A 13,717-nucleotide genomic window follows, 5' to 3' on the forward strand; every position below is an offset into this window, starting at 1 on the left:
GTGGGTGTGTGTGGGGTAAATGTGGAGGGGAGTGGGGTGTGTGGGTAGGTGTGGGTGGATTTTGTAGGTGTGGCTGTGGATGTGGGGGGACTGTGTGGTGGGGCTTTTCAGAAGGGTTGGGTCCTCTGCCCCCCACAGGGCACAGCTTCCATACAGGGGTCTCCCTACAGGGCCCACAGCCCCCCTCACACAGCCCACAGCCCCGTGAACAGGGCCCACAGCCTCCCCCTCCTGCAAGGCCCTCAGCTCAGCCTCCAAGTCCCCTGTAACACTCACCCAAGGCACCGACCTGCTCATTGAGCCCCTCCTCTTGAACCCGCAGCTGGAGGTACCAATGGCAGAGGTGCCCTGGTTGCAACAGGTGTCACCCATATTTGAGACATCCTGGATTATGAGAGGTGGGCGTGGGTGGGCCTCGCTGTGATCGCCCAGTGCATGAGTTTATCCACAGCAAGTGCAACCTCCTGCATAGTCCAGGAGGTGAAATCTGCCTTATCTCCCAACGCCTTTGCCTTTGTTGACCAGGTCCTGTGTGATGGTGGTCCCCGCCTCCCCCCACCATGTCCTCCAGCCCACTGGAGTTTGTTGTGGGCCCGGCACTTTGCCCAACCTAACAGTGCTCCCAACTCCACCACCTGAGCCTTCTGGAAGACACCAAACAGGTGCTCAGGGCACGCTGCTGGTAAAGTCCCCTGTGGCATGGTGCTGGCCACCTCAGACCTGGCACCACCTGTGCCACTTGTTGCAGGGCTGGCCCGGCTTGGTACAGCGCTGTGCACCTTTCAGTAGGTCTGGATTGCTCGGGCTGTCATCTGGGCCCTGGCACTGTTTGTAAGGATTGTGCACCATGCTGGGCTGGGTTCTGCCTCCACGGGCCCCATGCACTGTCAACATCATGGATTTCCAGGTATCAAATTTTGAGACCGCGCTGGAAGTTTTTTTGTTCCCTGTGTGCCTCTTGTGGAGTCTCAACCTGCTTTGAGATGCTGCAAGAGGCATATATAGGCTCGCCTAGACACTCCCATTGTGTTCATTGATAGTATAAAGCTAAAATATGCTCTAAGAGCATCCATCAAAATTTTGCCTTAAAAATCAAGTGATCCATTACTGCAAATTCTAATTCAACTGAGGGCATCTTGGACTCTAAACAGGTTGACAGAAATTGGTCCTATTCCTTAGCTTAGTTACAGAACTAATAGATCTAGGATCATAGGAATGTAGGTCTGAAAGAGACCTCTTAAAGTCACACAGATCATCCCTGGCTCAAGGCAATGTCATCCATGACTAAACCATCCCAGGTCTGTCCAGCCTGCTTTTGAAAATTTCCAGCATGGAAATTCCTCAACTTCTCTGGGTAGCCTGTTCCAGTGCTTGACTACCCTTACAGTCAAAATGTTCTTTCTGATCTCCAAACTAAATTTCTTTCACTTCATCTTGAGGCCATTGCTCCTAGTCCTGTGCCCTACAGCCACAAAGAATAATTTATCTCCATCTTCTTTAAAGTTGCCCTGAAGACCATTATCAAATCCCCCTCAGCCTTTTTTTCTCCAAACTAAATAACTCTAGTTCTTTCAGGCTTTCCTCATATGTAACGTTTCCTAAGCCTCCTCTCATTTTTGTTGCTCAGCCATGGACTTTTTCCAATTTGTCCACTTTTTTTTGGAAAGCGTGGCACCCAATATTGGACAGCCTACGCCAGATGATCCCTCATCAGTGCTGAATAGAGTGGCAGAATCACTACTCTTGATTTGCAAGATACACCTCCTGTTAACACAACCCCATGTGCGGTTGCTTTTTTTTTTGTTATCAATAAGAACATATTGTGAGATCATATTTAGCTTATGGTCCACTGTAACCCCCAGGTCCTTTTCTGCAGTATTGCAGCCTCGCCAGCTATTCCCTAGTCTGCATTAGTACATACAAATTAATCATCCCAAATACAGACCTTACACATCTGTGTAAATTTGCTGCATCTTGAAAACTTACTCTCCTACTGCCCATTATAAGCACCACTCATTAATAGAAAGGCATTCAGAGCAAACATAAAAAGCGGTTTACCATGAGAAAGAAAACAGTAATTGATCTGAATTTAGATGCAAGCTAGAAGGTACCTAACTTTCAAATCAAATTTAAAGAAAACAGCTCCATTCAAAATATGTAAAAATCACCCCTTGGGAACCATATATTATACACTTATATCTGGCCTCATAAAGAGCTGCAATAGATGCACATCTAGTTATTGTGTTTTCTCCCTTGACTACTCTGCGACACAGGCAACCCTGTTATATCTGTAGATAATGGGGCTAAAAAAAGTCTTTTTTTTTTCTTGGTGTGATGCAGTAAGAAGCAGCTGTTTCAGAGGACTGATGCAGAGATGGAATGTGTGACATGAATAAATCTAAAATCTGATTCCATAAGAGATACTGACCATTTTCATGACTGTAGATAGAAACAGATGTAAGATCCTGAATTATCCATTTCTTATTATGGTGTTAAATTTTCCCTGCAGTGGCAGGCTATTGTTAGAAAATAAGCAAATAAATAAATAAATAACAATACCACTCAATTTCTGTCTTGTGGCTTCTCTGAGGCTTCAGCTTTGTCATAGAGCAGGTTTACACTAAAACCTTAACATTAGTCACTGCATCATCAGTGGAGACATTAGCCATTTCTTATTTACGGGCCTTGTTACATATTACACTTAGCACACGCTAACTGCCCTTACAAAGCTAATGTCTGAGCATCAAGCAGCAATGCATGTACTAAGTGCCATCATAGCATAGTAAAATTAGGGTTTTTCCAGGAAGTCATATCTCTAGATCTATTACCCAACACTTGATAAGTTAATGCCAGACAGTCAGACTGCTCCACAGAGGAAATATGATCAGGAAACTCCAGCGCCATGAAGGGGTGGGAAGCCTGGATACCTGACAAAAGCTGCTTGTTGAACTACCAGCCTCCTTACCATACCAGAGCCTTTGAACCAGCAATGCCCCCATTGAGTGGGGTTAGAAGTCTGATAAACAGCTGTTTGCTAGGCTCCAGAACCCCCCACACCCAACACCACACCAGAGCCTTGCCAGTTCAATGGGGTAAAGAGGCTGGGAGCAACACCAGCATGCAGCTCCCAAAGTGCATGGGAGCTGGTTCAATGATCCGGTACAGTGCAGGTAAGGGGAGTGACACAGGTACAGCACAGGAGCTGGTCCCAGCACCTGCACTGTACTGGAACCTTGTACAAGCTACTGTGCAATCTCAGGGCTGAGACCAACAATCTGCTGATTTTAATATTCACTACTTCTTGCATCAATCATTAATCTCCAATGAGGAAACCTGTCAGACATTTTTAGAAAAAGCAATTTTAACTACACTATATCTGCTGACCTCACGTGTCATCTGTCATGGTCTAGAAATCAAGGATCACTTAAAGGGCAAACAGATAAAAATGAAAACTGCCTTATAGTCCAGCAGATCTTCAGAGTATTTTTGAAGTTAAATATGGTTTCCAAATCACTTGGTTAGTAAATAAAACTATCTAACTATCCAAAATCACTTGGCTAGTAAATGGAAATCAGGTACTAGGATGCAAAGCATAAGCCATGTTCATACTTAATTGAAACATCAAAAGTAGAGATTTAACTGATGGAACTGGATTTTCAAAAAGGGGCGGGAGTAAACAGCAGTTTACAAGACTTTGAAGATTATATTGAAAAATGACCAGCAAAAAGGGTAAAGAAGTGATATAATCTACGACTACAGGATAGCCAAGTTACTGGTTGATTAAAAATACAGACAACTGAGCAGATGAAATCAAATAATCATTTGGGAGCAACAAATCCATCTGCCAGCAAAGCAATCTTCAGCATAGAGCTATAAAGTATATATGAAGATAACTAGAGAACAGTTGGTGGAAGAAGGGAGACACAAACAGAATATGTTCACCTGTTAGAGCTTTTAACTCTAAATTTAAATTGCAGAGATAGGGTACATTTGTCCATTTTATTTAAAACCACTGCACTTTCATTTTTAGAGTAAAATAGATATTAGGAAATTGAAACAAGTAAATGGTGGTTTCTAAATGGGTCTGTATGTGTAAATGCAAGAAGCCAAATAGTAAGTTTTTAATTCACATTTTTATAAGCTAAAACTAGAGGTGTTAAAGCTGCAATGTATATTTTTAAGAAGAGCAAAGATGTGCGTTGCTATGCTGCCACCTAGTGATGAGGTGGATAAGAAGTAGAATTAAATGGCTGAAAAGGCAAATGTACTAGCATCTGTATCTATTCTGTAACTATAGATTTAGAATAGTTTGTTTGTGAGTCTTGGTTTCTAAGGCTGACTTTCCTGCATGAAATTTTTTCTACTTATGTCTGTCTCTGACAGTACCTGTGGATTTGGTCTTATAATTTTTGTAAACCAAAAAGTAAAATTCCAAATGATATTGTATTCCATTGAAAGGCCTAATTTTGTTTGGAGGCTTGTAATACTGCTACTTGTATTGGTTTTTCTTTTTTTCTTTTCCAAAAACTGAAGATTAGGTACAGAAATAGGAAGCATCTGGCAGCCTTGGAAAATTCTAAGGGGTAAAAAGAAGAGTATAATAGTGCTGGAATTCAGGAGTCCTGCAGTAAGTCTGCAGCCAGCTGAACTGCTGCATGTCCTGTTAAGTCATTGAGCATGAGTCTATGTTGCAAACCAAAGGTTATGATTCCAACTTGGGTGGGCATATCTGAACTAGTTTTAAACTAGCTAGTTTGTACATTGATTAGCTGTGGCAACACAGACCCCAACCTCCAAACTCTTAAACCAAACTCCCCGGAAGCAATAACTAGTTGGCTACTAATAACTGAGCTCTCTTGATACTAGTTACCTCCGATGAGTCTACATAAACCACATTCACACCTCCTGATTTCAGTTTAGGTATATTGTTTATATACTCTGGGCCTCAGCTTCCTATCTGTAAAACAGGAATGACTCAAATGAGTTTTGACTGTGATTTACCTAGGTACTTTGTTAAGATAGGCCGTATAAATATCCAGGTAGCCATATATTCTCTTTGAAAAGGGTTTTCAATATGGAAGTCAGACCATAGCAACCCAGGAGATAGGATTTTCTGGTGGATTCATAGACTATGCTGGTGGACTATACAATTCCAATGACTTTCCCCAATAGTCCCAATTCATATTCTCTGACAAAATATAGAGGGTTAAGAACAGAGTGACCCATTATAATGGGAGAGCGCATTGCTATGGCAATGTAGTTCTGGTGTCATGTGTTTTGCTCACGGATGCTACGTTGCCATAGTGCAACACTATAGTGCATTGTCACATGCAGACACGCCTTCTGAGTCAGACCAATGATCCATCTAAACCAGGATTATGTCTCCAGCAATGGCAGGAGTGGATACTTTAGAGGAAGAGTAGATGAACAGGGTAGATCTAGAGTGATCAATTCAATTGCCACCCCCCGACCCTGGGATCCACCCTCCGTGGTTTAGAGATGCCAGAGAATATAATCTCTGTCTATTGAGTTTAGTAGCTATTAATGGAACTATCATCCATTAATTTGTCTAGTCTCTTTCTGTACTTAGTCTAAGACTTCCTTCTGAGCCCAGTTACCAACACCAAAAAACCCCAGTTCACATGGATGGACATATAGGGGAAAAAAAGCAACAAACCACTTTTTAATGACAGCACACAATTGAGTTGTTATCACCCAAGATCTGGCATATACATGTGTGTGTCCAAAACCCATAAATTGCCACAAAGTAGATGTACAATGCTCTAGATGCAAACTGAGGTCTTGCATACCAGTTACAAGCTTAATTGGAGTATGCCCATTTAACTCCACTTTCTGAAATTCTTTAATTTACTGATGCCCTTTGCACAATGTGCAGCTGACGAAAGGAGATGTCTGTGCACCTCAGGGGGAAAAAACACTTAAGAGTTAGATTAAAAAGGCTTGTTACGGTGCCTTCTTCCCCTTCACCCTCCCATTTTACCAAACGCTTCTTCTTAAGAGACTATTAGCTTCATTAAAGAATCAAAAGCAAAATCCAGCAGTACTTTAAATCTTTTTTTCTCTCTTGAAGTTCTGAGACATTGATGGACTCTAAGGATTCACATTTAGGGTGGAGAAAATGACAAGGGAACTACAGGAACACTTTAAGAATCACAGAAATGACTCTTAGTTTTATATATATTGGTTGAGGCACTTTTATAAACCAAATAATTTCCATGTTAATGGTCCTTAATTTAGAGTCTATTAATGCAGCGCATATATATTCTTGTATTCTGCTAAAACCAGAATGTTCGGATTATTTCTATTGAAGTAAAGACACCCTAGCTACTGATAATCAGATCAAGGCAGGACATGTCAGTGCTCTGTCAGATTTTGCCATTAAAAGAACCAAGTTTCTAAGGATTAGCTTCCTCCAAGAAGAGCTGTGATATCCAGGAAAGATCATGAAACATAATTTCTAAAAACTTTCATTGCCTGCATGTATTGAAGGGTAGGAGTGCAAAGTATCAATATAAGATTTACAGCTATTTCCTGTGATCCTTTGTAGTGCCATTTGTTGAATGAACTGAGACTTGAGAGGAAGCATCTTTTCAATCATGCTCAGGATGCCCCTAAGTACACTGAAATGCATGTTGCATTTACCTGAGCCCATTCAACTCTAGGACAATCCTGCAAATTAGTGCAGGATTTGGCCCACTATCTTTTTGGGATCTTTTAATGTGCGACCTTGAAAACCTATGCAGAATGCCTTCCCTTCACACTTCAGAGTTGGGAAAATATTGATTTTCATTTATTGATCTAGTTAATGTCTGTGTTACCCTGCTGAGTTTGATCTTGCATTAGAAGCAGAGGCACTTAGCTCCCTGCTCTGCTTATTTGACTGACGTTGTGGAGTTCTGATAATCTGAGTCCAGGAGGATCAGGATCAAACCATTTGTATTCAGCATGCCCACATCAATCAGCATTTTTCATTGGCAGATCTCAAAGCACCTATAAAAATGCTTGTTACTTTTTTATATTCCCATTTCCACTGACAGTTAAGGAAGTTAAATCATTTGTACAAGCTCACATAGCAGGTTAACAGTCTCTTGACTGCATCCCAGTGGCCCATGCCCTAACCATGGTTTTCTTGATCTCCTTATACCCATTTAAACAACTTTTACCGACCCCATCAGAGCAGTAGTCTTCTTGTACAGCTAGATGATGCAAAGATTAGTGAGAATGACAGAGAGAACAAGGAGAGTCCCCTGTTACCTTAACATAATTCATATTCCCCAACCTTTCATTCCAGAAAAGGAATTATGAATGTAATCTGTATGTGTATTAAAAAGTATAAATAAATGACAAATCAATTAACTACCAGCACTGGAAATCTGATGTCACAGAGTAAGCTAAGGGGCTGAAGTTAATGCATTTTGCCTTGACACAATACAGACAAGAATTAGACCATTGAATAAATTGCATCAGATGATATTTTGCAATAATTTAGTAAATATCCTAACACACCTCACCACTGTGTCTCAATAATTCCCCAGCAATGCTGAAGGATAAGGATGTTCTGTTTAGATAGTGCCTAACTTCTATGTAAACCTGAAAGCATTTTAGAAATTTTCCAGGGCAATTGTACAAATATATTAAATATTCACAACAAATGTGTCACTCTTCCTGCCGCTGAAATGCAGCCACCCCTGGGCAGACAAATGAAATGTATTTTTAATAACCATAGAAACATTCTACAAGAGGAAATTAGTATATCATGTCTGCTTGAAGTGACATGGATTGCTTTAAGTAGACAGGACAGCATAGATGCCCAAAGTCACATTTAACCTGGGCACCGCCTTTGTTCTTCTAAGACATGCTGTAGGGTTTGAATGATGGCAAGTGATCGGGGCAATTGTTTTGCTTATCATGTGAGTGGTGGCACTTCCACCAGCAGAGCACCCCCTTCATAAATCAATCTGCCACACTGACACTATGCACTATTTAGGATGAAACAACAGCTATTGAGTTGCTTCTCCAGCACTAAAGGATTGCATAGAGGTCTCCTGTACAGACATGTCCTGACTGAAGCCACACCTGCTTAGCTCATGAATACTGTCAAAAACACTGCTTGAAGGGTTATAGGGTTATATCAGAAGAAATTCTGAAAGGATGGTAAACCCTTTGCTGCTGTTAAATCACAGTAGCAATAAACTTATTTGCTGCCACACAATAGTTTCAAAGTCACATTGCTACAAAATGTGCTGTATGCTAAAACATGAAATTTCTGATCACTACCATGTATTAAAAGGCCTGATTAAGGCATGTATAGAGATATTGTTTTCCTGAAATATATCTAAAATAGAAAAATGTGCCTCTCCTATAGGGGCCAGCTCTTGAACTGAGTATTTATGTTTTTGTTTAACATTTGATCTAAGTATAGAAATAACCACGGGCAGGGGACGGGGGAAGGTGTTAAATTTGAAATAGACCTTTCAGACCACTGAAAATTCATTTCAAAGTAGCAATAAGTGTTCCACTAATTTTTCTCCCATTGCCATTTAGACTAACTGTTGATTTAACAAATGTATCTGGATACTAGGTTAAAGTCCAGATGAGACCATTCTTCATAAGAACATGAAGTCATGCAAACTAGAGCTGGGGATGAGTGAGGGACAGGAAGGGCTTAAAATTTACAATTTACTCTCCTGTAGGTAAGCCTGCTGTATCAGCATTTATCAACTCATTGGGCACTTAACACACATGCCGGGAGATTCAGTGCATTGGAGCAGACTTGACTAATCAAGTGTGCTGGAGCGCAGAAATTAACATGATCCAGCAACGTCCAGCATCATGAATATTAGCCTCCCCATGCTAAAAAGTGGCAATGGGGCACTTTAAGTTAAAGCTCATTGAATTAACTTTAGTTCAAAGCACCCCACTGCCATTTTTTTCAGTGTAGGGACTCTGATAAACGTCACATTCTGGAGCTTTAAATTAGCATGGCTCACTAATTAAAGCACCTCCCACCCCACTTCCTGAAGCATGTCTATACATGCCCACTGTATTTAAGAAATACAGTTTCTCCTTTGTCATCCCAGAAAAATAGAAATAGCGCTCTACAGTAGTTGCAAAAATGAAAACTTGTGTCTTTCACAATATCTCCGGTTTATTTACATTATTTTTTCTACTGTTGTAACAAAGTTGCTGTCACAGACTATAGACACTTTAGATGCAGGTAAAGTGTACATATGCAGAATCAAGACAGTACGATATGAAACCATGTCCCTCAGGAAAGGTAAATTATTTTGTCTTATACATTAGACAAAAAGTCAGAATCAGAACTGGATTCATGCATTCCAAGAACCTAATAAAAGTGCGTCCAAGGTCCTATTTCTCTGAACACACTAAGTGACATGGGGCTATTTCCTTTCTCATAATTTCAAGTCTGCCTTTCCAGCTAGCACTATACCCCAAAAGCTATGTTTTAGATCTCTCTTAGGTCCACATACAAATCTTTTTTTTTTGCAGTCTCCTATATTTTTCCTCCTTTCTGCCTACTGTTTTTACATAGAAATACATTGCATCAATCCTTAATTTCTACATCTGCATTCAGTCTGGCCTCTGGGTAGTGTCTTCCATTGATTCAATATCACTCATTTGTTCCCGCATTTACCATGTTCACAAGTGTCAAAATGTTCTGTTTTATAAAGGTCTTTCATTAGAAAGAGTGATTGGAACCTCTCCCCCACCCCTTTCATTTTGCTATATGAGTACCTTAGTCAATCTCAGGTCACTAGTTCTTGTAGAGCAAGACAGAGGCCCTTAACAGACATACGGGTTAAGGCACAATAGGATGTGATGTGTGATCCACATAATCATGCCTTTTGCCATGCCACATATACTTGGCAGGAGGTGTGCGTGAGCAGGCACTATTCTTCTGCTTCAGAACTGCAAAGTGTTATATTGACCTCTGTCTCTCTCTCCCACTTACCTACCACATCAGGAAGATGAATGTTCTGACTCGCCAGTCCGTCTGACCTCATGGCAGATCTTCTGCAGGGCTCCATCTTCCCTACTTCCTGTCCTTTTCCTCCTGGATGGATGGTTGCTCCATGGATGTCAAGGGAAGCCTATCCTGGCTTCTTTCTCTTCCCAGTCTTAACTCACAGTGCCCTGTCTTCTTTCTCCACTAGTTCCATCACTATATGAACTACTCTCATTGACTCAAATAAGAGTTATCTTCATGAACTCATTAGCAGTCCTTCCCTTGCAGACCCCAGGCCCTTTGACTTTGGGCCTCCTCAATCTTCCCTTTTTGAAAAATAGGTGCAGCTTCCCCCTTAACTTTAAATCAAATTTTCTAGCTAGAGTTCTTACCATTTTCCCTACTAATATAGAAGAGTTAAATACAGGTCTGCCACGGTCCACTTCTCCCTCTATTTCTTTTATAAATCAAAACTAGCAGGTATGCATCCTGGATCTTTTCTCCCTTCTCCAAGGGTATGTACTGCCTCACACAGTGTGTCTCTGCTCAGTTGTTCTCTCATCAGTAGGACATGTATAACCTTTTCCTTTTTGCTGGCTGCCTTAGTTTTCTTCTCAGTCCCTGCTTCTTCCTGCAGAATAGCTCACTTGCTCTCTCTTCCTCCCTCCTTCTTTGTCTGGCTTACATCAACTATTTCCCCCAGAGATTCTTTCCCTAGGAGATCAGTTTGGATTCCTGTGGGGGTGGGGAGAGACCCACTCTGTCCCTTCCCCTGTTTCCATTTACTTATCTTTGGGGGGGGGGGTCAATCCCTCCTTAGGGCTTGTCCCAGTCTTGGCAGTTCCTGAGGGTCTGGCTCATAGATCTTCTTCTTTGGGGCTTGTCCTCTCCTGCCATCTCCAGTAAGGTTTTTCTCATCAGGAACACCAAACTCTCTTTGGCATCCTCTCTTTTAACTGTCTGCTTAATACCACTGGTCAGTTAGGACCAGTTCTCCAGAGCATGTGTTCTCATGCTCCCGGGATTGCCAGCAGCTGTGTTTAGGCATGCATCAGGGGGCCATGCCACACATCTAGACTCAGATAGGTGAGTTTCCAGCCAGCATGGCTATTCCTGAGGAAGCATGGCAGGGGCATCAAGCATCAGATCCCATCACATCTAATTGCCAGTGCATGGGAAACCCAGGTTCCTGATCCTAGGCTTCCCTTCCACCAGCAAGGAACAAGCTCCTGCAGCTGGAAGCCCACAGCTGATGTGGCTCCCAGCTGTAGGGGTGCATCATGCACTTCCATTGCTGGGAGTCTCAACAGCTGATCTGGGCTCCTATTCATGGGAGCACATGGTATGATATTATGGTAAGTATAGTGGTGTACCTATAGCTAATGTGGCTTACAGCCATGGGAGTGCAGACAGAAAAGCAGCTCCCCATTGTAACTCATAGCACTTTGCAGGAAATGCTATGAACTGCAACAATCCCCCAGACCAAACAGAAGTTCACTGTTGGGTCCCGGAGTTGGAGATTCCAGCAGCTGATGCGAGCCTGCAGCCTGGTCTTCATAGCAGCACCACTCCCCACTCCCCACCTTGTCTCTGTTTTCAGAATGGGAGTGGGGAAAGGGAGAAGAGGGAGTTTGTTCTCAGGGTTTCCCAGCCAGCCAATTCACTTGCCCCACCCTCCATCACTGGCTGAAAAAACTCCAGAGTAAACTCCCTGTGCTCATTGTCCCTCTCCCATTCTAAAAACAGTGAGAGGCTGTGAGCTCTGCAGACACAATTTACAGACTACACTCCATTTTGAAGAGTGTTCATCTGAACCGTCATGCAATGAGGGTTCAGGTTTTCATGGGATCAGGCTCTTTTAAAACCATCTGTAGCTATGCACTTCTGTTTGGTTACGGTTGTAGACTACTTTCTGGGGCCAGATCAGGTGAGAATTGTCACTTCTGTCTACACTCCTTGCCATAATTGCATCATAGAAGCCTATATAACTGAACCCTTTTGTGGCTCAGCCACTGTGAATATCAGAGAGCTCTGGAGAGCAAGGACAGACACTGTGGGGAACTGAAACTATGGCTAATCAAGCAATCATGAACATTAAACCTATTTTCCACTAGTCATGACATGCCAGACAGTAATATCAAGCAATGGGCCTGGGTTGAAAGTTTGCAGTAAAATGAATTTTCAGATGTAATTGCTAGTCCCAAGTATTCCCCCATCTAAGGGCTGGTCACTCTGAATGGATAGGGAAGGATTAAGTGACACCTTCTCAAAACTCTAGAAGACAGAAAGGGAGAAGGGACTTTATTTCCAGTCTGAATTTATCTAGCTTCAGTCTGCTGGTCAGGGATATAACAAGGACCACAGCCTGGAAACTGAAGGGCTAATTACTAAACTATTCCCCAGAAGGAGCTTACAGACCAGGAATAACTCACCCCTTATATTCCCTTTGATAGCTAAAGTAGTTTCATCCCCTAGAGTCTTTTACTGCAAGGCACAATTTCCAAGAACTTAATTAGTCTCTTTTCTGAACAATCTGCAGTTTCATCAACATCCTTCCTGAACTGCAGACACCAGAACTGGAAGGCATACTACAAGTGGTCACACCACTGTCAATGCAGATGCTGTATAACTCTGCAGTCCTGTTCAAGCTTCCCCATGACATATCTGATGAATACATCAGCTCTTTTGACCAAGGCATTGCTCTGGGCATTCATGTCTGACATAGCTGACCTGTCAGCAGGAGACAAGCAGTACACTGGTTTGTTTAGAAACTTAATTATACTGATATTGCTGTATCTATCCTGATTTTGTTTTAGTAATACAAGACTTGGACTGAAAAGTTAAAGTGACTTTCGAATATGCAAGGGCAGGTAAGTGAGTTTACCAAAAAAAGGGTAAAAAATCATTCTTCAAATACATCAACTTTTCTAACCTCTTTCAACCTAAACTGGTGGTTAAATTAGAATTCCTTGAGCTAAGCATCCATCCATCCTTTTCCATTACCTCCCTGCTGCGTTTTGCACTAGTTTCTGTCTTGGATTCCTAGCCACTCTCTTCAATTCTAGCTATAGATCAGGCTTCATGAGTTTCCCTCACACTCATAAGGGAGACAATGTACTATATTTGCTCAATTCTAAGACGGGTTTTTTCCCCCCATTTAACATGGTGTGGGGGGGGGAGTCCCTCATCTTAGAACTGTGTAAAACATCAGTGGATGGACAAGAAGCTTCTGTAGCTCAGACTTAAGCCCCTTCCTGGGGTTGGGGCTGCAGGAGCAACTGCAACCATAGCTGCTGCCTGCCCTCCCCCTCTCTGCTGCTCCTGAACCCTGCCCTCTCCCTCCTGCAGATTCTTCCCCCATTCCCTTCCATGAAGCCTCCACTCTCCCACTCTTACTTTTTCTCTGTGCTGGCTGGCTCCATCCACACTGCACCCAGAGGCACTAAGCTCAGCCCCAGCCTGGTCCATAGCAGCAGTGCACAGCTGCTTTGGAGACTGGGCTGGGACTGTTCTCTGGGCCCCAGGCAAAAACAGGGATGGAGCCTGCCAGCATGAAGAAAAGGTAACTGGGGAGGGAAGGGGAACAGAGGCTAGGAAGAGGGGGGAGCAGAGGCTGAAAGGAAGCTAGGAGGGAAGCAGAGGCATGGGGATGAGCAGAGGCTGGGCAGAGGGGCAGGTGGCAGAGCAGGGTGGTGGGGCTCGGGCTTTGTGGGGGCATGGGCAGGGGGC

Source organism: Gavialis gangeticus, unplaced genomic scaffold (assembly GCF_001723915.1).
Source record: "Gavialis gangeticus isolate Ggan-Ray unplaced genomic scaffold, GavGan_comp1, whole genome shotgun sequence".
Classification (NCBI taxonomy): Eukaryota; Metazoa; Chordata; order Crocodylia; family Gavialidae; genus Gavialis; species Gavialis gangeticus.